The sequence below is a fragment of the Coregonus clupeaformis genome, chromosome 13, assembly GCF_020615455.1.
Source record: "Coregonus clupeaformis isolate EN_2021a chromosome 13, ASM2061545v1, whole genome shotgun sequence".
Classification (NCBI taxonomy): domain Eukaryota; kingdom Metazoa; phylum Chordata; class Actinopteri; order Salmoniformes; family Salmonidae; genus Coregonus; species Coregonus clupeaformis.
This window is the reverse complement of record NC_059204.1, coordinates 55319300-55341927: the sequence shown is the minus strand read 5'-3', so window position 1 is coordinate 55341927 and position 22628 is coordinate 55319300. Positions and strand designations below refer to the sequence as shown.

At 45.3% G+C, this 22628-nt stretch overlaps 21 non-coding genes across 21 annotated transcripts; all 21 read right to left on the bottom strand.

Moving 5' to 3' along the window:
* Positions 1–450: 450 nt before the first annotated feature.
* trnak-cuu lies at positions 451–523 on the bottom strand. The gene has a single exon. It is a non-coding gene; the product is annotated as a tRNA-Lys (tRNA).
* A 515-nt stretch (positions 524–1038) lies between these two features.
* trnak-cuu lies at positions 1039–1111 on the bottom strand. Its single transcript has one exon. It is a non-coding gene; the product is annotated as a tRNA-Lys (tRNA).
* A 1676-nt stretch (positions 1112–2787) lies between these two features.
* trnak-cuu lies at positions 2788–2861 on the bottom strand. Its single transcript has one exon. It is a non-coding gene; the product is annotated as a tRNA-Lys (tRNA).
* Positions 2862–3364: 503 nt separating this feature from the next.
* trnak-cuu lies at positions 3365–3437 on the bottom strand. Its single transcript has one exon. It is a non-coding gene; the product is annotated as a tRNA-Lys (tRNA).
* Positions 3438–5102: 1665 nt separating this feature from the next.
* trnak-cuu lies at positions 5103–5175 on the bottom strand. Its single transcript has one exon. It is a non-coding gene; the product is annotated as a tRNA-Lys (tRNA).
* Positions 5176–7438: 2263 nt separating this feature from the next.
* Positions 7439–7511, bottom strand: trnak-cuu. Its single transcript has one exon. It is a non-coding gene; the product is annotated as a tRNA-Lys (tRNA).
* Positions 7512–8590: 1079 nt separating this feature from the next.
* On the bottom strand, positions 8591–8663 carry trnak-cuu. The gene has a single exon. It is a non-coding gene; the product is annotated as a tRNA-Lys (tRNA).
* A 1658-nt stretch (positions 8664–10321) lies between these two features.
* Positions 10322–10394, bottom strand: trnak-cuu. Its single transcript has one exon. It is a non-coding gene; the product is annotated as a tRNA-Lys (tRNA).
* Positions 10395–10898: 504 nt separating this feature from the next.
* On the bottom strand, positions 10899–10971 carry trnak-cuu. Its single transcript has one exon. It is a non-coding gene; the product is annotated as a tRNA-Lys (tRNA).
* Positions 10972–11476: 505 nt separating this feature from the next.
* Positions 11477–11549, bottom strand: trnak-cuu. Its single transcript has one exon. It is a non-coding gene; the product is annotated as a tRNA-Lys (tRNA).
* Positions 11550–12063: 514 nt separating this feature from the next.
* Positions 12064–12136, bottom strand: trnan-guu. Its single transcript has one exon. It is a non-coding gene; the product is annotated as a tRNA-Asn (tRNA).
* Positions 12137–13701: 1565 nt separating this feature from the next.
* trnak-cuu lies at positions 13702–13774 on the bottom strand. Its single transcript has one exon. It is a non-coding gene; the product is annotated as a tRNA-Lys (tRNA).
* A 515-nt stretch (positions 13775–14289) lies between these two features.
* On the bottom strand, positions 14290–14362 carry trnak-cuu. The gene has a single exon. It is a non-coding gene; the product is annotated as a tRNA-Lys (tRNA).
* A 504-nt stretch (positions 14363–14866) lies between these two features.
* trnak-cuu lies at positions 14867–14939 on the bottom strand. Its single transcript has one exon. It is a non-coding gene; the product is annotated as a tRNA-Lys (tRNA).
* Positions 14940–16030: 1091 nt separating this feature from the next.
* trnak-cuu lies at positions 16031–16103 on the bottom strand. Its single transcript has one exon. It is a non-coding gene; the product is annotated as a tRNA-Lys (tRNA).
* A 504-nt stretch (positions 16104–16607) lies between these two features.
* On the bottom strand, positions 16608–16680 carry trnak-cuu. Its single transcript has one exon. It is a non-coding gene; the product is annotated as a tRNA-Lys (tRNA).
* A 1090-nt stretch (positions 16681–17770) lies between these two features.
* On the bottom strand, positions 17771–17843 carry trnak-cuu. The gene has a single exon. It is a non-coding gene; the product is annotated as a tRNA-Lys (tRNA).
* A 504-nt stretch (positions 17844–18347) lies between these two features.
* On the bottom strand, positions 18348–18420 carry trnak-cuu. Its single transcript has one exon. It is a non-coding gene; the product is annotated as a tRNA-Lys (tRNA).
* Positions 18421–19510: 1090 nt separating this feature from the next.
* trnan-guu lies at positions 19511–19583 on the bottom strand. The gene has a single exon. It is a non-coding gene; the product is annotated as a tRNA-Asn (tRNA).
* A 1561-nt stretch (positions 19584–21144) lies between these two features.
* trnak-cuu lies at positions 21145–21217 on the bottom strand. The gene has a single exon. It is a non-coding gene; the product is annotated as a tRNA-Lys (tRNA).
* A 504-nt stretch (positions 21218–21721) lies between these two features.
* On the bottom strand, positions 21722–21794 carry trnak-cuu. Its single transcript has one exon. It is a non-coding gene; the product is annotated as a tRNA-Lys (tRNA).
* Between the last annotated feature and the right edge of the window lie 834 nt (positions 21795–22628).

Sequence of the window (22628 nt, the reverse complement as noted above, 5' to 3'; positions counted from 1 at the left end):
AGTCAGAGAGTTGGTTTGGGCCTCGGACCTATAACCCTGAGATTAAGATTCTCATGCATTGTGAAAAGTACGGTGATCAGCAAGAGAGTGCTTTGAGTGGCTCCTGCGGTGCAATCGGTTAGCGTGTGGTACTTATGAGACAGTACGCAGAAGATTGATTTCGAGGTTGTTATTAAGAGGCTCACATGGAGGACAGCAATTTTTTTTACCCTGTGCCTGTCTATTTCTTGTCCAGAAATGGAGCACATTTAACTGCATTAGCAAAGAATACGTCATTATTGTCACATGCCATGTTAGGATTCGAACCAGAGTATCTTGTTTACAAATAGGAGATTTGACCAGTTAAGACACAGCACCCAACAACATCGCACTTCGAGATAGCAAGCCCGCACTTCAGAGGATGTGTATGGCAGTTGGTAACGTGAGTTGGATATTTGCCGAAGAAAAGGACGCCCAACGTGGGGCTCGAACCCACGACCCTGAGATTAAGAGTCTCATGCTCTACCGACTGAGCTAGCCAGGCTGTATGTCCAATAGCTAATTTGGGATTTACCTGACATTCCAACCTGGATTGTAGTTTTCTAGGTGAGTCAGAGAGTTGGTTTGGGCCTCGAACCTATAACCCTGAGATTAAGATTCTCATGCATTGTGAAAAGTACGGTGATCAGCAAGAGAGTGCTTTGAGTGGCTCCTGTGGTGCAATCGGTTAGCGTGTGGTAGTTATAAGACAGTACGCAGAAGATTGATTTCGAGGTTGTTATTAAAAAGGCTCACATGGAGGACAGACATTTTTTTACTCTGTGCCTGTATATTTCTTGTCCAGAAATGGAGCACATTTAACTGCATTAGCAAAGAATAAGGCATTATTGTCACATGCAATGTTAGGATTTGAACCAGGATATCTTGTTTCAAAATAGGAGATTTGACCAGTTAAGCCACAGCACCCAACAACATCGCACGTCGAGATAGCAAGCCTGCACTTCAGAGGGTGTGAATGGCAGTTGGTAACGTGAGTTGGATTTTTGCCGAAGAAAAGGACACCCAACGTGGGGCTCGAACCCACGACCCTGAGATTAAGAGTCTCATGCTCTACCTACTGAGCTAGCCAGGCTGTATGAGCAATAGCTAGCTTGGGATTTACCTGACATTCGAACCTGGATTGTAGTTTTTTAGGTGAGTCAGAGAGTTGGTTTGGGCCTCGGACCTATAACCCTGAGATTAAGATTCTCATGCATTGTGAAAAGTACGGTGATCAGCAAGAGAGTGCTTTGAGTGGCGCCTGTGGTGCAATCGGTTAGCGTGTGGTAGTTATAAGACAGTACGCAGAAGATTGATTTCGAGGTTGTTATTGAGAGGCTCACATGGAGGACAGCAATTTTTTACCCTGTGCCTGTCTATTTCTTGTCCAGAAATGGAGCACATTTAACTGCATTAGCAAAGAATAAGGCATTATTGTCACATGCAATGTTAGGATTCGAACCTGAGTATCTTGTTTCCAAATAGGAGATTTGACCAGTTAAGACACAGCACCCAACAACATCGCACTTCGAAATAGCAAGCCCGCACTTCAGAGGATGTGTATGGCAGTTGGTAACGTGAGTTGGATATTTGCCAAAGAAAAGGAAGCCCTACGTGGGGCTCGAACCCACAACCCTGAGATTAAGAGTCGCATGCTCTACAGACTGAGCAAGCCAGGCTGTAGGTGCAGTAGCTAATTTGGGATTTACCTGACATTCCAACCTGGATTGTAGTTTTCTAGGTGAGTCAGAGAGTTGGGTCGGGCCTCGAACCTATAACCCTGAGATTAAGATTCTCATGCATTGTGAAAAGTACGGTGATCAGCAAGAGAGTGCTTTGAGTGGCTCCTGTGGTGCAATCGGTTAGCGTGTGGTAGTTATAAAACAGTACGCAGAAGATTGATTTCGAGGTTGTTATTGAGAGGCTCACATGGAGGACAGCAATTTTTTACCCTGTGCCTGTCTATTTCTTGTCCAGAAATGGAGCACATTTAACTGCATTAGCAAAGAATAAGGCATTATTGTCACATGCAATGTTAGGATTCGAACCTGAGTATCTTGTTTCCAAATAGGAGATTTGACAAGTTAAGACACAGCACCCAAGAACATCGCACTTCGAGATAGCAAGCCCGCACTTCAGAGGATGTGTATGGCAGTTGGTAACGTGAGTTGGATATTTGCCGAAGAAAAGGACCCCCAACATGGGGCTTGAACCCACAACCCTGAGATTAAGAGTCTCATGCTCTACCGACTGAGCTAGCCAGGCTGTATGTGCAATAGCTAACTTGGGATTTACCTGACATTCGAACCTGGATTGTAGTTTTCTAGGTGAGTCAGAGAGTTGGGTCGGGCCTCGAACCTATAACCCTGAGATTAAGATTCTCATGCATTGTGAAAAGTACGGTGGTCAGCAAGAGAGTGCTTTGAGTGGCAATCGGTTAGCGTGTGGTAGTTATAAGACAGTACGCAGAAGATTGATTTCGAGGTTGTTATTAAGAGGCTCACATGGAGGACAGCAATTTTTTTACCCTGTGCCTGTCTATTTCTTGTCCAGAAATGGAGCACATTTAACTGCATTAGCAAAGAATACGTCAATATTGTCACATGCAACGTTAGGATTCAAACCAGAGTATCTTGTTTCCAAATAGGAGATTTGACCAGTTAAGCCACAGCACCCAATAAACATCACACTTCGAGATAGCAAGCCCGCACTTCAGAGGATGTGTATGGCAGTTGGTAACGTGAGTTGGATATTTGCCGAAGAAAAGGACGCCCAACGTGGGGGCTCGAACCCACGACCCTGAGATTAAGAGTCTCATGCTCTACCGACTGAGCTAGCCAGGCTGTATGTGCAATAGCTAATTTGGGATTTACCTGACATTCGAACCTGGATTGTAGTTTTCTAGGTGAGTCAGAGAGTTGGTTTGGGCCTCGGACCTATAACCCTGAGATTAAGATTCTCATGCATTGTGAAAAGTACGGTGGTCAGCAAGAGAGTGCTTTGAGTGGCAATCGGTTAGCGTGTGGTAGTTATAAGACAGTATGCAGAAGATTGATTTCGAGGTTGTTATTAAGAGGCTCACATGGAGGACAGCAATTTTTTTACCCTGTGCCTGTCTATTTCTTGTCCAGAAATGGAGCACATTCAACTGCATTAGCAAAGAATATGTCATTATTGTCACATGCAATGTTAGGATTCGAACCAGAGTATCTTGTTTCCCAATAGGAGATTTGACCAGTTAAAACACAGCACCCAAGAACATCGCATTTCGAGATAGCAAGCCCGCACTTCAGAGGATGTGTATGGCAGTTGGTAACGTGAGTTGGATATTTGCCGAAGAAAAGGACACCCAACGTGGGGCTCGAACCCACGACCCTGAGATTAAGAGTCTCATGCTCTACCGACTGAGCTAGCCAGGCTGTATGTGCAATAGCTAATTTGGGATTTACCTGACATTCGAACCTGGATTGTAGTTTTCTAGGTGAGTCAGAGAGTTGGTTTGGGCCTCGGACCTATAACCCTGAGATTAAGATTCTCATGCATTGTGAAAAGTACGGTGGTCAGCAAGAGAGTGCTTTGAGTGGCAATCGGTTAGCGTGTGGTAGTTATAAGACAGTACGCAGCAGATTGATTTCGAGGTTGTTATTAAGAGGCTCACATGGAGGACAGCAATTTTTTTACCCTGTGCCTGTCTATTTCTTGTCCAGAAATGGAGCACATTCAACTGCATTAGCAAAGAATATGTCATTATTGTCACATGCAATGTTAGGATTCGAACCAGAGTATCTTGTTTCCCAATAGGAGATTTGACCAGTTAAAACACAGCACCCAAGAACATCGCATTTCGAGATAGCAAGCCCGCACTTCAGAGGATGTGTATGGCAGTTGGTAACGTGAGTTGGATTTTTGACGAAGAAAAGTACTCCCAACGTGGGGCTCTAACCCACGACCCTGAGATTAAGAGTGTCATGCTCTACCGACTGAGCTAGCCAGGCTGTACGTGCAATAGCTAGCTTGGGATTTACCTGACATTCGAACCTGGATTGTAGTTTTCTAGGTGAGTCAGAGAGTTGGTTTGGGCCTCGGACCTATAACCCTGAGATTAAGATTCTCATGCATTGTGAAAAGTACGGTGGTCAGCAAGAGAGTGCTTTGAGGGGCAATCGGTTATCGTGTGGTAGTTATAAGCCAGTACGCAGAAGATTGATTTCGAGGTTGTTATTAAAAGGCTCACATGGAGGACAGACATTTTTTTACCCTGTGCCTGTATATTTCTTGTCCAGAAATGGAGCACATTTAACTGCATTAGCAAAGAATAAGGCATTATTGTCACATGCAATGTTAGGATTTGAACCAGGATATCTTGTTTCAAAATAGGAGATTTGACCAGTTAAGCCACAGCACCCAACAACATCGCACGTCGAGATAGCAAGCCTGCACTTCAGAGGATGTCTATGGCAGTTGGTAACGTGAGTTGGATATTTGTTGAAGAAAGTACACCCAACGTGGGGCTCAAACCCACGACCCTGAGATTAAGAGTCTCATGCTCTACCTACTGAGCTAGCCAGGCTGTATGTGCAATAGCTAGCTTGGGATTTACCTGACATTCGAACCTGGATTGTAGTTTTCTAGGTGAGTCAGAGAGTTGGTTTGGGCCTCGGACCTATAACCCTGAGATTAAGATTCTCATGCATTGTGAAAAGTACGGTGATCAGCAAGAGAGTGCTTTGAGTGGCTCCTGCGGTGCAATCGGTTAGCGTGTGGTACTTATGAGACAGTACGCAGAAGATTGATTTCGAGGTTGTTATTAAGAGGCTCACATGGAGGACAGCAATTTTTTTACCCTGTGCCTGTCTATTTCTTGTCCAGAAATGGAGCACATTTAACTGCATTAGCAAAGAATACGTCATTATTGTCACATGCCATGTTAGGATTCGAACCAGAGTATCTTGTTTACAAATAGGAGATTTGACCAGTTAAGACACAGCACCCAACAACATCGCACTTCGAGATAGCAAGCCCGCACTTCAGAGGATGTGTATGGCAGTTGGTAACGTGAGTTGGATATTTGCCGAAGAAAAGGACGCCCAACGTGGGGCTCGAACCCACGACCCTGAGATTAAGAGTCTCATGCTCTACCGACTGAGCTAGCCAGGCTGTATGTCCAATAGCTAATTTGGGATTTACCTGACATTCCAACCTGGATTGTAGTTTTCTAGGTGAGTCAGAGAGTTGGTTTGGGCCTCGAACCTATAACCCTGAGATTAAGATTCTCATGCATTGTGAAAAGTACGGTGATCAGCAAGAGAGTGCTTTGAGTGGCTCCTGTGGTGCAATCGGTTAGCGTGTGGTAGTTATAAGACAGTACGCAGAAGATTGATTTCGAGGTTGTTATTAAAAGGCTCACATGGAGGACAGACATTTTTTTACTCTGTGCCTGTATATTTCTTGTCCAGAAATGGAGCACATTTAACTGCATTAGCAAAGAATAAGGCATTATTGTCACATGCAATGTTAGGATTTGAACCAGGATATCTTGTTTCAAAATAGGAGATTTGACCAGTTAAGCCACAGCACCCAACAACATCGCACGTCGAGATAGCAAGCCTGCACTTCAGAAGATGTGTATGGCAGTTGGTAACGTGAGTTGGATTTTTGCCGAAGAAAAGGACACCCAACGTGGGGCTCGAACCCACGACCCTGAGATTAAGAGTCGCATGCTCTACAGACTGAGCAAGCCAGGCTGTAGGTGCAATAGCTAATTTGGGATTTACCTGACATTCCAACCTGGATTGTAGTTTTCTAGGTGAGTCAGAGAGTTGGGTCGGGCCTCGAACCTATAACCCTGAGATTAAGATTCTCATGCATTGTGAAAAGTACGGTGATCAGCAAGAGAGTGCTTTGAGTGGCTCCTGTGGTGCAATCGGTTAGCGTGTGGTAGTTATAAAACAGTACGCAGAAGATTGATTTCGAGGTTGTTATTAAAAGGCTCACATGGAGGACAGCAATTTTTTACCCTGTGCCTGTCTATTTCTTGTCCAGAAATGGAGCACATTTAACTGCATTAGCAAAGAATAAGGCATTATTGTCACATGCAATGTTAGGATTCGAACCAGAGTATCATGTTTCCAAATAGGAGATTTGACCAGTTAAGACACAGCACCCAACAACATCGCACTTCGAAATAGCAAGCCCGCACTTCAGAGGATGTGTATGGCAGTTGGTAACGTGAGTTGGATATTTGCCAAAGAAAAGGAAGCCCTACGTGGGGCTCGAACCCACAACCCTGAGATTAAGAGTCTCATGCTCTACAGACTGAGCAAGCCAGGCTGTAGGTGCAATAGCTAATTTGGGATTTACCTGACATTCCAACCTGGATTGTAGTTTTCTAGGTGAGTCAGAGAGTTGGGTCGGGCCTCGAACCTATAACCCTGAGATTAAGATTCTCATGCATTGTGAAAAGTACGGTGATCAGCAAGAGAGTGCTTTGAGTGGCTCCTGTGGTGCAATCGGTTAGCGTGTGGTAGTTATAAAACAGTACGCAGAAGATTGATTTCGAGGTTGTTATTGAGAGGCTCACATGGAGGACAGCAATTTTTTACCCTGTGCCTGTCTATTTCTTGTCCAGAAATGGAGCACATTTAACTGCATTAGCAAAGAATAAGGCATTATTGTCACATGCAATGTTAGGATTCGAACCTGAGTATCTTGTTTCCAAATAGGAGATTTGACAAGTTAAGACACAGCACCCAAGAACATCGCACTTCGAGATAGCAAGCCCGCACTTCAGAGGATGTGTATGGCAGTTGGTAACGTGAGTTGGATATTTGCCGAAGAAAAGGACCCCCAACATGGGGCTCTAACCCACAACCCTGAGATTAAGAGTCTCATGCTCTACCGACTGAGCTAGCCAGGCTGTATGTGCAATAGCTAACTTGGGATTTACCTGACATTCGAACCTGGATTGTAGTTTTCTAGGTGAGTCAGAGAGTTGGGTCGGGCCTCGAACCTATAACCCTGAGATTAAGATTCTCATGCATTGTGAAAAGTACGGTGGTCAGCAAGAGAGTGCTTTGAGTGGCAATCGGTTAGCGTGTGGTAGTTATAAGACAGTACGCAGAAGATTGATTTCGAGGTTGTTATTAAGAGGCTCACATGGAGGACAGCAATTTTTTTACCCTGTGCCTGTCTATTTCTTGTCCAGAAATGGAGCACATTTAACTGCATTAGCAAAGAATACGTCAATATTGTCACATGCAACGTTAGGATTCAAACCAGAGTATCTTGTTTCCAAATAGGAGATTTGACCAGTTAAGCCACAGCACCCAATAAACATCACACTTCGAGATAGCAAGCCCGCACTTCAGAGGATGTGTATGGCAGTTGGTAACGTGAGTTGGATATTTGCCGAAGAAAAGGACGCCCAACGTGGGGCTCGAACCCACGACCCTGAGATTAAGAGTCTCATGCTCTACCGACTGAGCTAGCCAGGCTGTATGTGCATTAGCTAATTTGGGATTTACCTGACATTCGAACCTGGATTGTAGTTTTCTAGGTGAGTCAGAGAGTTGGTTTGGGCCTCGGACCTATAACCCTGAGATTAAGATTCTCATGCATTGTGAAAAGTACGGTGGTCAGCAAGAGAGTGCTTTGAGTGGCAATCGGTTAGCGTGTGGTAGTTATAAGACAGTATGCAGAAGATTGATTTCGAGGTTGTTATTAAGAGGCTCACATGGAGGACAGCAATTTTTTTACCCTGTGCCTGTCTATTTCTTGTCCAGAAATGGAGCACATTCAACTGCATTAGCAAAGAATATGTCATTATTGTCACATGCAATGTTAGGATTCGAACCAGAGTATCTTGTTTCCCAATAGGAGATTTGACCAGTTAAAACAGAGCACCCAAGAACATCGCATTTCGAGATAGCAAGCCCGCACTTCAGAGGATGTGTATGGCAGTTGGTAACGTGAGTTGGATTTTTGACGAAGAAAAGTACTCCCAACGTGGGGCTCGAACCCACGACCCTGAGATTAAGAGTGTCATGCTCTACCGACTGAGCTAGCCAGGCTGTACGTGCAATAGCTAGCTTGGGATTTACCTGACATTCGAACCTGGATTGTAGTTTTCTAGGTGAGTCAGAGAGTTGGTTTGGGCCTCGGACCTATAACCCTGAGATTAAGATTCTCATGCATTGTGAAAAGTACGGTGGTCAGCAAGAGAGTGCTTTGAGGGCAATCGGTTAGCGTGTGGTAGTTATAAGACAGTACGCAGAAGATTGATTTCGAGGTTGTTATTAAGAGGCTCACATGGAGGACAGCAATTTTTTTACCCTGTGCCTGTCTATTTCTTGTCCAGAAATGGAGCACATTTAACTGGATTAGCAAAGAATACGTCAATATTGTCACATGCAATGTTAGGATTCAAACCAGAGTATCTTGTTTCCAAATAGGAGATTTGACCAGTTAAGCCACAGCACCCAATAAACATCACACTTCGAGATAGCAAGCCCGCACTTCAGAGGATGTGTATGGCAGTTGGTAACGTGAGTTGGATATTTGCCGAAGAAAAGGACACCCAACGTGGGGCTCGAACCCACGACCCTGAGATTAAGAGTCTCATGCTCTACCGACTGAGCTAGCCAGGCTGTATGTGCAATAGCTAATTTGGGATTTACCTGACATTCGAACCTGGATTGTAGTTTTCTAGGTGAGTCAGAGAGTTGGTTTGGGCCTCGGACCTATAACCCTGAGATTAAGATTCTCATGCATTGTGAAAAAGTACGGTGGTCAGCAAGAGAGTGCTTTGAGTGGCAATCGGTTAGCGTGTGGTAGTTATAAGACAGTACGCAGAAGATTGATTTCGAGGTTGTTATTAAGAGGCTCACATGGAGGACAGCAATTTTTTTACCCTGTGCCTGTCTATTTCTTGTCCAGAAATGGAGCACATTCAACTGCATTAGCAAAGAATATGTCATTATTGTCACATGCAATGTTAGGATTCGAACCAGAGTATCTTGTTTCCCAATAGGAGATTTGACCAGTTAAAACACAGCACCCAAGAACATCGCATTTCGAGATAGCAAGCCCTGACTTCAGAGGATGTGTATGAGAGTTGGTAACGTGAGTTGGATTTTTGACGAAGAAAAGTACTCCCAACATGGGGCTCGAACCCACGACCCTGAGATTAAGAGTGTCATGCTCTACCGACTGAGCTAGCCAGGCTGTACGTGCAATAGCTAGCTTGGGATTTACCTGACATTCGAACCTGGATTGTAGTTTTCTAGGTGAGTCAGAGAGTTGGTTTGGGCCTCGGACCTATAACCCTGAGATTAAGATTCTCATGCATTGTGAAAAGTACGGTGGTCAGCAAGAGAGTGCTTTGAGGGGCAATCGGTTAGCGTGTGGTAGTTATAAGACAGTACGCAGAAGATTGATTTCGAGGTTGTTATTAAGAGGCTCACATGGAGGACAGCAATTTTTTTACCCTGTGCCTGTCTATTTCTTGTCCAGAAATGGAGCACATTTAAATGGATTAGCAAAGAATACGTCAATATTGTCACATGCAATGTTAGGATTCAAACCAGAGTATCTTGTTTCCAAATAGGAGATTTGACCAGTTAAGCCACAGCACCCAATAAACATCACACTTCGAGATAGCAAGCCCGCACTTCAGAGGATGTGTATGGCAGTTGGTAACGTGAGTTGGATATTTGCCGAAGAAAAGGACACCCAACGTGGGGCTCAAACACACAACCCTGAGATTAAGAGTCTCATGCTCTACCGACTGAGCTAGCCAGGCTGTATGTGCAATAGCTAATTTGGGATTTACCTGACATTCGAACCTGGATTGTAGTTTTCTAGGTGAGTCAGAGAGTTGGTTTGGGCCTCGGACCTATAACCCTGAGATTAAGATTCTCATGCATTGTGAAAAGTACGGTGGTCAGCAAGAGAGTGCTTTGAGTGGCAATCGGTTAGCGTGTGGTAGTTATAAGACAGTACGCAGAAGATTGATTTCGAGGTTGTTATTAAGAGGCTCACATGGAGGACAGCAATTTTTTTACCCTGTGCCTGTCTATTTCTTGTCCAGAAATGGAGCACATTTAACTGCATTAGCAAAGAATACGTCAATATTGTCACATGCAATGTTAGGATTCAAACCAGAGTATCTTGTTTCCAAATAGGAGATTTGACCAGTTAAGAACACAGCACCCAATAAACATCACACTTCGAGATAGCAAGCCCGCACTTCAGAGGATGTGTATGGCAGCGGTAACGTGAGTTGGATATTTGCCGAAGAAAAGGACGCCCAACGTGGGGCTCGAACCCACGACCCTGAGATTAAGAGTCTCATGCTCTACCGACTGAGCTAGCCAGCCTGTATGTGCAATAGCTAATTTGGGATTTACCTGACATTCGAACCTGGATTGTAGTTTTCTAGGTGAGTCAGAGAGTTGGTTTGGGCCTCGGACCTATAACCCTGAGATTAAGATTCTCATGCATTGTGAAAAGTACGGTGGTCAGCAAGAGAGTGCTTTGAGTGGCAATCGGTTAGCGTGTGGTAGTTATAAGACAGTACGCAGAAGATTGATTTCGAGGTTGTTATTAAGAGGCTCACATGGAGGACAGCAATATTTTTACCCTGTGCCTGTCTATTTCTTGTCCAGAAATGGAGCACATTTAACTGCATTAGCAAAGAATATGTCATTATTGTCACATGCAATGTTAGGATTCGAACCAGAGTATCTTGTTTCCAAATAGGAGATTTGACCAGCTAAGCCACAGCACCCAATAAACATCACACTTCGAGATAGCAAGCCCGCACTTCAGAGGATGTGTATGGCAGTTGGTAACGTGAGTTGGATATTTGCCGAAGAAAACAACGCCCAACGTGGGGCTCGAACCCACAACCCTGAGATTAAGAGTCTCATGCTCTACCGACTGAGCTAGCCAGGCTGTACATGCAATAGCTAATTTGGGATTTACCTGACATTCAAACCTTGATTGTAGTTTTCTAGGTGAGTCAGAGAGTTGGTTTGGGCCTCGGACCTATAACCCTGAGATTAAGATTCTCATGCATTGTGAAAAGTACGGTGATCAGCAAGAGAGTGCATTGAGTGGCTCCTGTGGTGCAATCGGTTAGCGTGTGGTAGTTATAAGACAGTACGCAGAAGATTGATTTCGAGGTTGTTATTAAGAGGCTCACATGGAGGACAGCAATTGTTTTACCTTGTGCCTGTCTATTTCTTGTCCAGAAATGGAGCACATTAGCAAAGAATATGTCATTATTGTCACATGCAATGTTAGGATTCGAACCAGAGTATCATGTTTCCAAATAGGAGATTTGACCAGTTAAGCCACAGCACCCAATAAACATCACACTTCGACATAGCAAGCCCGCACTTCAGAGGATGTGTATGGCAGTTGGTAACGTGAGTTGGATATTTGCCGAAGACAAAGACGCCCAACGTGGGGCTCGAACCCACGACCCTGAGATTAAGAGTCTCATGCTCTACCGACTGAGCTAGCCAGGCTGTATGTGCAATTGCTAGCTTGGGATTTACCTGACATTCAAACCTGGATTGTAGTTTTCTAGGTGAGTCAGAGAGTTGGTTTGGGCCTCGGACCTATAACCCTGAGATTAAGATTCTCATGCATTGTGAAAAGTACGGTGATCAGCAAGAGAGTGCTTTGAGTGGCTCCTGTAGTGCAATCGGTTAGCGTGTGGTAGTTATAAGACAGTACGCAGAAGATTGATTTCGAGGTTGTTATTAAGAGGCTCACATGGAGGACAGCAATTTTTTTACCCTGTGCCTGTCTATTTCTTGTCCAGAAATGGAGCACATTCAACTGCATTAGCAAAGAATATGTCATTATTGTCACATGCAATGTCAGGATTCGAACCAGAGTATCCTGTTTCCTTATAGGAGATTTGACCAGTTAAAACACAGCACCCAAGAACATCCCACTTCGAGATAGCAAGCCCGCACTTCAGAGGATGTGTATGGCAGTTGGTAACGTCAGTTGGATTTTTGCAGAAGAAAAGTACACCCAACGTGGGGCTCGAACCCACAACCCTGAGATTAACAGTCTCATGCTCTACCGACTGAGCTAGCCAGGCTGTATGTGCAATTGCTAGCTTGGGATTTACCTGACATTCAAACCTGGATTGTAGTTTTCTAGGTGAGTCAGAGAGTTGGTTTGGGCCTCGGACCTATAACCCTGAGATTAAGATTATCATGCATTGTGAAAAGTACGGTGATCAGCAAGAGAGTGCTTTGAGTGGCTCCTGTGGTGCAATCGGTTAGCGTATGGTAGTTATAAGACAGTACGCAGAAGATTGATTTCGAGGTTGTTATTAAGAGGCTCACATGGAGGACAGCAATTTTTTTACCCTGTGCCTGTCTATTTCTTGTCCAGAAATGGAGCACATTCAACTGCATTAGCAAAGAATATGTCATTATTGTCACACACAACTAATCTTCTCCTTTCCCCCTTCTGATAACCAGGTGGCGAATCGCATCTCTGCATGTCTGGCAGACATATCAGTATGGATGACGGATCACCACCTCAAGCTGAACCCTGGCAAGACGGAGCTGCTCTTCCTCCCGGGGAAGGACTGCCCGTTCCATGATCTCGCCATCACGGTTGACAACTCCGCTGTGTCCTCCTCCCAGAGTGCGAAGAGCCTAGGCGTGACCCTGGACAACACCCTGTCGTTCTCCGCCAACATCAAGGCGGTGACCCGCTCCTGCAGGTTCATGCTCTACAACATTCGGAGAGTACGACCCTGCCTTACACAGGAAGCGGCACAGGTCCTAATCCAGGCACTTGTCATCTCCCGTCTGGACTACTGCAACTCGCTGTTGGCTGGCCTCCCTGCCTGTGCCATTAAACCCCTACAACTCATCCAGAATGCCGCAGCCCGTCTGGTGTTCAACCTTCCCAAGTTCTCTCACGTCACCCCCCTCCTCCGCACACTCCACTGGCTTCCAGTTGAAGCTCGCATCCGCTACAAGACCATGGTGCTTGCCTATGGAGCAGTGAGGGGAACGGCACCTCTGTACCTTCAGGCTCTGATCAGTCCCTACACCCAAACGAGGGCATTGCGCTCATCCACCTCTGGCCTGCTGGCTCCCTTCCTCTGCGGAAGCATAGTTCCCGCTCAGCCCAGTCAAAACTGTTCGCTGCCCTGGCACCCCAATGGTGGAACAAGCTCCCTCACGACGCCAGGACAGCGGAGTCACTCACCACCTTCCGGAGACATTTGAAACCCCACCTCTTTAAGGAATACCTGGGATAGGATAAAGGAATCCTTCTACCCCCCCCCCCACAATTGTAAAGTGGTTATCCCACTGGCTATAGGGTGAACGCACCAATTTGTGAGTCGCTCTGGCTAAGAGCGTCTGCTAAATGACGTTAATGTGCCCTTGAGCAAGGCACTTAACCCTAATTGCTCCTGTAAGTCGCTCTGGATAAGAGCGTCTGCTAAATGACTAAAATGTAAAATGTAAAATGACATGCAATGTTAGGATTCGAACCAGAGTATCATGTTTCCAAATAGGAGATTTGACCAGTTAAGCCACAGCACCCAATAAACATCTCACTTCGAGATAGCAAGCCCGCACTTCAGAGGATGTGTATGGCAGTTGGTAACGTGAGTTGGATATTTGCCGAAGAAAAAGACGCCCAACGTGGGGCTCGAACCCACGACCCTGAGATTAAGAGTCTCATGCTCTACCGACTGAGCTAGCCAGGCTGTATGTGCATTTGCTATCTTGGGATTTACCTGACATTCAAACTTTGATTGTAGTTTTCTAGGTGAGTCAGAGAGTTGGTTTGAGCCTCGGACCTATAACCCTGAGATTAAGATTCTCATGCATTGTGAAAAGTACGGTGATCAGCAAGAGAGTGCTTTGAGTGGCTCCTGTGGTGCAATCTGTTAGCGTGTGGTAGTTATAAAACAGTACGCAGAAGATTGATTTCGAGGTTGTTATTAAGAGGCTCACATGGAGGACAGCAATTGTTTTACCTTGTGCCTGTCTATTTCTTGTCCAGAAATGGAGCACATTCAACTGCATTAGCAAAGAATATGTCATTATTGTCACATGCAATGTTAGGATTCGAACCAGAGTATCATGTTTCCAAATAGGAGATTTGACCAGTTAAGCCACAGCACCCAATAAACATCACACTTCGAGATAGCAAGCCCGCAATTCAGAGGATGTGTATGGCAGTTGGTAACGTGAGTTGGATATTTGCCGAAGAAAACGACGCCCAACGTGGGGCTCGAACCCACGACCCTGAGATTAAGAGTCTCATGCTCTACCGACTGAGCTAGCCAGGCTGTACATGCAATAGCTAATTTGGGATTTACCTGACATTCGAACCTGGATTGTAGTTTTCTAGGTGAGTCAGAGAGTTGGTTTGGGCCTCGGACCTATAACCCTGAGATTAAGATTCTCATGCATTGTGAAAAGTACGGTGGTCAGCAAGAGAGTGCTTTGAGTGGCAATCGGTTAGCGTGTGGTAGTTATAAGACAGTACGCAGAAGATTGATTTCGAGGTTGTTATTAAGAGGCTTACATGGAGGACAGCAATTTTTTTACCCTGTGCCTGTCTATTTCTTGTCCAGAAATGGAGCACATTCAACTGCATTAGCAAAGAATATGTCATTATTGTCACATGCAATGTTAGGATTCGAACCAGAGTATCATGTTTCCAAATAGGAGATTTGACCAGTTAAGCCACAGCACCCAATAAACATCACACTTCGAGATAGCAAGCCAGCACTTCAGAGGATGTGTATGGCAGTTGGTAACGTGAGTTGGATATTTGCCGAAGAAAATGACGCCCAACGTGGGGCTCGAACCCACGACCCTGAGATTAAGAGTCTCATGCTCTACCGACTGAGCTAGCCAGGCTGTACATGCAATAGCTAATTTGGGATTTACCTGACATTCGAACCTGGATTGTAGTTTTCTAGGTGAGTCAGAGAGTTGGTTTGGGCCTCGGACCTATAACCCTGAGATTAAGATTCTCATGCATTGTGAAAAGTACGGTGGTCAGCAAGAGAGTGCTTTGGTGGCAATCGGTTAGCGTGTGGTAGTTATAAGACAGTACGCAGAAGATTGATTTCGAGGTTGTTATTAAGAGGCTTACATGGAGGACAGCAATTTTTTTACCCTGTGCCTGTCTATTTCTTGTCCAGAAATGGAGCACATTCAACTGCATTAGCAAAGAATATGTCATTATTGTCACATGCAATGTTAGGATTCGAACCAGAGTATCTTGTTTCCAAATAGGAGATTTGACCAGTTAAGACACAGCACCCAAGAACATCGCACTTCGAGATAGCAAGCCCGCACTTCAGAGGATGTGTATGGCAGTTGGTAACGTGAGTTGGATATTTGCAGAAGAAAAGGACCCACAACGTGGGGCTCGAACACACAACCCTGAGATTTAGAGTCTCATGCTCTACCGACTGAGCTAGCCAGGCTGTATGTGCAACAGCTAACTTGGGATTTACCTGACATTCGAACCTGGATTGAAGTTTTCTAGGTGAGTCAGAGAGTTGGTTTGGGCCTCGAACCTATAACCCTGAGATTAAGATTCTCATGCATTGTGAAAAGTACGGTGATCAGCAAGAGAGTGCTTTGAGTGGCTCCTGTGGTGCAATCTGTTAGCGTGTGGTAGTTATAAGACAGTACGCAGAAGATTGATTTCGAGGTTGTTATTAAGAGGCTCACATGGAGGACAGCAATTGTTTTACCTTGTGCCTGTCTATTTCTTGTCCAGAAATGGAGCACATTCAACTGCATTAGCAAAGAATATGTCATTATTGTCACATGCAATGTTAGGATTCGAACCAGAGTATCATGTTTCCAAATAGGAGATTTGACCAGTTAAGCCACAGCACCCAATAAACATCACACTTCGAGATAGCAAGCCCGCACTTCAGAGGATGTGTATGGCAGTTGGTAACGTGAGTTGGATATTTGCCGAAGAAAAAGACTCCCCAACGTGGGGCTCGAACCCACGACCCTGAGATTAAGAGTCTCATGCTCTACCGACTGAGCTAGCCAGGCTGTACATGCAATAGCTAATTTGGGATTTACCTGACATTCGAACCTGGATTGTAGTTTTCTAGGTGAGTCAGAGAGTTGGTTTGGGCCTCGGACCTATAACCCTGAGATTAAGATTCTCATGCATTGTGAAAAGTACGGTGGTCAGCAAGAGAGTGCTTTGAGTGGCAATCGGTTAGCGTGTGGTAGTTATAAGACAGTACGCAGAAGATTGATTTCGAGGTTGTTATTAAGAGGCTTACATGGAGGACAGCAATTTTTTTACCCTGTGCCTGTCTATTTCTTGTCCAGAAATGGAGCACATTCAACTGCATTAACAAAGAATATGTCATTATTGTCACATGCAATGTTAGGATTCGAACCAGAGTATCATGTTTCCAAATAGGAGATTTGACCAGTTAAGCCACAGCACCCAATAAACATCACACTTCGAGATAGCAAGCCCGCACTTCAGAGGATGTGTATGGCAGTTGGTAACGTGAGTTGGATATTTGCCGAAGAAAACGACGCCTAACGTGGGGCTCGAACCCACGACCCTGAGATTAAGAGTCTCATGCTCTACCGACTGAGCTAGCCAGGCTGTACATGCAATAGCTAATTTGGGATTTACCTGACATTCGAACCTGGATTGTAGTTTTCTAGGTGAGTCAGAGAGTTGGTTTGGGCCTCGGACCTATAACCCTGAGATTAAGATTCTCATGCATTGTGAAAAGTACGGTGGTCAGCAAGAGAGTGCTTTGAGTGGCAATCGGTTAGCGTGTGGTAGTTATAAGACAGTACGCAGAAGATTGATTTCGAGGTTGTTATTAAGAGGCTTACATGGAGGACAGCAATTTTTTTACCCTGTGCCTGTCTATTTCTTGTCCAGAAATGGAGCACATTCAACTGCATTAGCAAAGAATATGTCATTATTGTCACATGCAATGTTAGGATTCGAACCAGAGTATCTTGTTTCCAAATAGGAGATTTGACCAGTTAAGACACAGCACCCAAGAACATCGCACTTCGAGATAGCAAGCCCGCACTTCAGAGGATGTGTATGGCAGTTGGTAACGTGAGTTGGATATTTGCCGAAGAAAAGGACCCCCAACGTGGGGCTCGAACACACAACCCTGAGATTTAGAGTCTCATGCTCTACCGACTGAGCTAGCCAGGCTGTATGTGCAACAGCTAACTTGGGATTTACCTGACATTCGAACCTGGATTGAAGTTTTCTAGGTGAGTCAGAGAGTTGGTTTGGGCCTCGAACCTATAACCCTGAGATTAAGATTCTCATGCATTGTGAAAAGTACGGTGATCAGCAAGAGAGTGCTTTGAGTGGCTCCTGTGGTGCAATCTGTTAGCGTGTGGTAGTTATAAGACAGTAGGCAGAAGATTGATTTCGAGGTTGTTATTAAGAGGCTCACATGGAGGACAGCAATTGTTTTACCTTGTGCCTGTCTATTTCTTGTCCAGAAATGGAGCACATTCAACTGCATTAGCAAAGAATATGTCATTATTGTCACATGCAATGTTAGGATTCGAACCAGAGTATCATGTTTCCAAATAGGAGATTTGACCAGTTAAGCCACAGCACCCAATAAACATCACACTTCGAGATAGCAAGCCCGCACTTCAGAGGATGTGTATGGCAGTTGGTAACGTGAGTTGGATATTTGCCGAAGAAAAGACGCCCAACGTGGGGCTCGAACCCACGACCCTGAGATTAAGAGTCTCATTCTCTACCGACTGAGCTAGCCAGGCTGTACATGCAATAGCTAATTTGGGATTTACCTGACATTCGAACCTGGATTGTAGTTTTCTAGGTGAGTCAGAGAGTTGGTTTGGGCCTCGGACCTATAACCCTGAGATTAAGATTCTCATGCATTGTGAAAAGTACGGTGGTCAGCAAGAGAGTGCTTTGAGTGGCAATCGGTTAGCGTGTGGTAGTTATAAGACAGTACGCAGAAGATTGATTTCGAGGTTGTTATTAAGAGGCTTACATGGAGGACAGCAATTTTTTTACCCTGTGCCTGTCTATTTCTTGTCCAGAAATGGAGCACATTCAACTGCATTAGCAAAGAATATGTCATTATTGTCACATGCAATGTTAGGATTCGAACCAGAGTATCATGTTTCCAAATAGGAGATTTGACCAGTTAAGCCACAGCACCCAATAAACATCACACTTCGAGATAGCAAGCCCGCACTTCAGAGGATGTGTATGGCAGTTGGTAACGTGAGTTGGATATTTGCCGAAGACAAAGACGCCCAACGTGGGGCTCGAACCCACGACCCTGAGATTAAGAGTCTCATGCTCTACCGACTGAGCTAGCCAGGCTGTACATGCAATAGCTAATTTGGGATTTACCTGACATTCGAACCTGGATTGTAGTTTTCTAGGTGAGTCAGAGAGTTGGTTTGGGCCTCGGACCTATAACCCTGAGATTAAGATTCTCATGCATTGTGAAAAGTACGGTGGTCAGCAAGAGAGTGCTTTGAGTGGCAATCGGTTAGCGTGTGGTAGTTATAAGACAGTACGCAGAAGATTGATTTCGAGGTTGTTATTAAGAGGCTTACATGGAGGACAGCAATTTTTTTACCCTGTGCCTGTCTATTTCTTGTCCAGAAATGGAGCACATTCAACTGCATTAGCAAAGAATATGTCAATATTGTCACATGCAATGTTAGGATTCGAACCAGAGTATCTTGTTTCCAAATAGGAGATTTGACCAGTTAAGACACAGCACCCAATAACATCGCACTTCGAGATAGCAAGCCCGCACTTCAGAGGATGTGTATGGCAGTTGGTAACGTGAGTTGGATATTTGCCGAAGAAAAGGACCCCCAACGTGGGGCTCGAACACACAACCCTGAGATTTAGAGTCTCATGCTCTACCGACTGAGCTAGCCAGGCTGTATGTGCAACAGCTAACTTGGGATTTACCTGACATTCGAACCTGGATTGAAGTTTTCTAGGTGAGTCAGAGAGTTGGTTTGGGCCTCGGACCTATAACCCTGAGATTAAGATTCTCATGCATTGTGAAAAGTACGGTGATCAGCAAGAGAGTGCTTTGAGTGGCTCCTGTAGTGCAATCGGTTAGCGTGTGGTAGTTATAAGACAGTACGCAGAAGATTGATTTCGAGGTTGTTATTAAGAGGCTCACATGGAGGACAGCAATTTTTTTACCCTGTGCCTGTCTATTTCTTGTCCAGAAATGGAGCACATTCAACTGCATTAGCAAAGAATATGTCATTATTGTCACATGCAATGTCAGGATTCGAACCAGAGTATCTTGTTTCCTTATAGGAGATTTGACCAGTTAAAACACAGCACCCAAGAACATCCCACTTCGAGATAGCAAGCCCGCACTTCAGAGGATGTGTATGGCAGTTGGTAACGTCAGTTGGATTTTTGCAGAAGAAAAGTACACCCAACGTGGGGCTCGAACCCACAACCCTGAGATTAACAGTCTCATGCTCTACCGACTGAGCTAGCCAGGCTGTATGTGCAATTGCTAGCTTGGGATTTACCTGACATTCAAACCTGGATTGTAGTTTTCTAGGTGAGTCAGAGAGTTGGTTTGGGCCTCGGACCTATAACCCTGAGATTAAGATTATCATGCATTGTGAAAAAGTACGGTGATCAGCAAGAGAGTGCTTTGAGTGGCTCCTGTGGTGCAATCGGTTAGCGTGTGGTAGTTATAAGACAGTACGCAGAAGATTGATTTCGAGGTTGTTATTAAGAGGCTCACATGGAGGACAGCAATTTTTTTACCCTGTGCCTGTCTATTTCTTGTCCAGAAATGGAGCACATTCAACTGCATTAGCAAAGAATATGTCATTATTGTCACACACAACTAATCTTCTCCTTTCCCCCTTCTGATAACCAGGTGGCGAATCGCATCTCTGCATGTCTGGCAGACATATCAGTATGGATGACGGATCACCACCTCAAGCTGAACCCTGGCAAGACGGAGCTGCTCTTCCTCCCGGGGAAGGACTGCCCGTTCCATGATCTCGCCATCACGGTTGACAACTCCGCTGTGTCCTCCTCCCAGAGTGCGAAGAGCCTAGGCGTGACCCTGGACAACACCCTGTCGTTCTCCGCCAACATCAAGGCGGTGACCCGCTCCTGCAGGTTCATGCTCTACAACATTCGGAGAGTACGACCCTGCCTTACACAGGAAGCGGCACAGGTCCTAATCCAGGCACTTGTCATCTCCCGTCTGGACTACTGCAACTCGCTGTTGGCTGGCCTCCCTGCCTGTGCCATTAAACCCCTACAACTCATCCAGAATGCCGCAGCCCGTCTGGTGTTCAACCTTCCCAAGTTCTCTCACGTCACCCCCCTCCTCCGCACACTCCACTGGCTTCCAGTTGAAGCTCGCATCCGCTACAAGACCATGGTGCTTGCCTATGGAGCAGTGAGGGGAACGGCACCTCTGTACCTTCAGGCTCTGATCAGTCCCTACACCCAAACGAGGGCATTGCGCTCATCCACCTCTGGCCTGCTGGCTCCCCTTCCTCTGCGGAAGCATAGTTCCCGCTCAGCCCAGTCAAAACTGTTCGCTGCCCTGGCACCCCAATGGTGGAACAAGCTCCCTCACGACGCCAGGACAGCGGAGTCACTCACCACCTTCCGGAGACATTTGAAACCCCACCTCTTTAAGGAATACCTGGGATAGGATAAAGGAATCCTTCTACCCCCCCCCCCCCCAATTGTAAAGTGGTTATCCCACTGGCTATAGGGTGAACGCACCAATTTGTGAGTCGCTCTGGCTAAGAGCGTCTGCTAAATGACGTTAATGTGCCCTTGAGCAAGGCACTTAACCCTAATTGCTCCTGTAAGTCGCTCTGGATAAGAGCGTCTGCTAAATGACTAAAATGTAAAATGACATGCAATGTTAGGATTCGAACCAGAGTATCATGTTTCCAAATAGGAGATTTGACCAGTTAAGCCACAGCACCCAATAAACATCTCACTTCGAGATAGCAAGCCCGCACTTCAGAGGATGTGTATGGCAGTTGGTAACGTGAGTTGGATATTTGCCGAAGAAAAAGACGCCCAACGTGGGGCTCGAACCCACGACCCTGAGATTAAGAGTCTCATGCTCTACCGACTGAGCTAGCCAGGCTGTATGTGCATTTGCTATCTTGGGATTTACCTGACATTCAAACTTTGATTGTAGTTTTCTAGGTGAGTCAGAGAGTTGGTTTGGGCCTCGGACCTATAACCCTGAGATTAAGATTCTCATGCATTGTGAAAAGTACGGTGATCAGCAAGAGAGTGCTTTGAGTGGCAATCGGTTAGCGTGTGGTAGTTATAAGACAGTACGCAGAAGATTGATTTCGAGGTTGTTATTAAGAGGCTTACATGGAGGACAGCAATTTTTTTACCCTGTGCCTGTCTATTTCTTGTCCAGAAATGGAGCACATTCAACTGCATTAGCAAAGAATATGTCATTATTGTCACATGCAATGTTAGGATTCGAACCAGAGTATCATGTTTCCAAATAGGAGATTTGACCAGTTAAGCCACAGCACCCAATAAACATCACACTTCGAGATAGCAAGCCAGCACTTCAGAGGATGTGTATGGCAGTTGGTAACGTGAGTTGGATATTTGCCGAAGAAAATGACGCCCAACGTGGGGCTCGAACCCACGACCCTGAGATTAAGAGTCTCATGCTCTACCGACTGAGCTAGCCAGGCTGTACATGCAATAGCTAATTTGGGATTTACCTGACATTCGAACCTGGATTGTAGTTTTCTAGGTGAGTCAGAGAGTTGGTTTGGGCCTCGGACCTATAACCCTGAGATTAAGATTCTCATGCATTGTGAAAAGTACGGTGGTCAGCAAGAGAGTGCTTTGAGTGGCAATCGGTTAGCGTGTGGTAGTTATAAGACAGTACGCAGAAGATTGATTTCGAGGTTGTTATTAAGAGGCTTACATGGAGGACAGCAATTTTTTTACCCTGTGCCTGTCTATTTCTTGTCCAGAAATGGAGCACATTCAACTGCATTAGCAAAGAATATGTCATTATTGTCACATGCAATGTTAGGATTCGAACCAGAGTATCTTGTTTCCAAATAGGAGATTTGACCAGTTAAGACACAGCACCCAAGAACATCGCACTTCGAGATAGCAAGCCCGCACTTCAGAGGATGTGTATGGCAGTTGGTAACGTGAGTTGGATATTTGCAGAAGAAAAGGACCCCCAACGTGGGGCTCGAACACACAACCCTGAGATTTAGAGTCTCATGCTCTACCGACTGAGCTAGCCAGGCTGTATGTGCAACAGCTAACTTGGGATTTACCTGACATTCGAACCTGGATTGTAGTTTTCTAGGTGAGTCAGAGAGTTGGTTTGGGCCTCGAACCTATAACCCTGAGATTAAGATTCTCATGCATTGTGAAAAGTACGGTGATCAGCAAGAGAGTGCTTTGAGTGGCTCCTGTGGTGCAATCTGTTAGCGTGTGGTAGTTATAAGACAGTACGCAGAAGATTGATTTCGAGGTTGTTATTAAGAGGCTCACATGGAGGA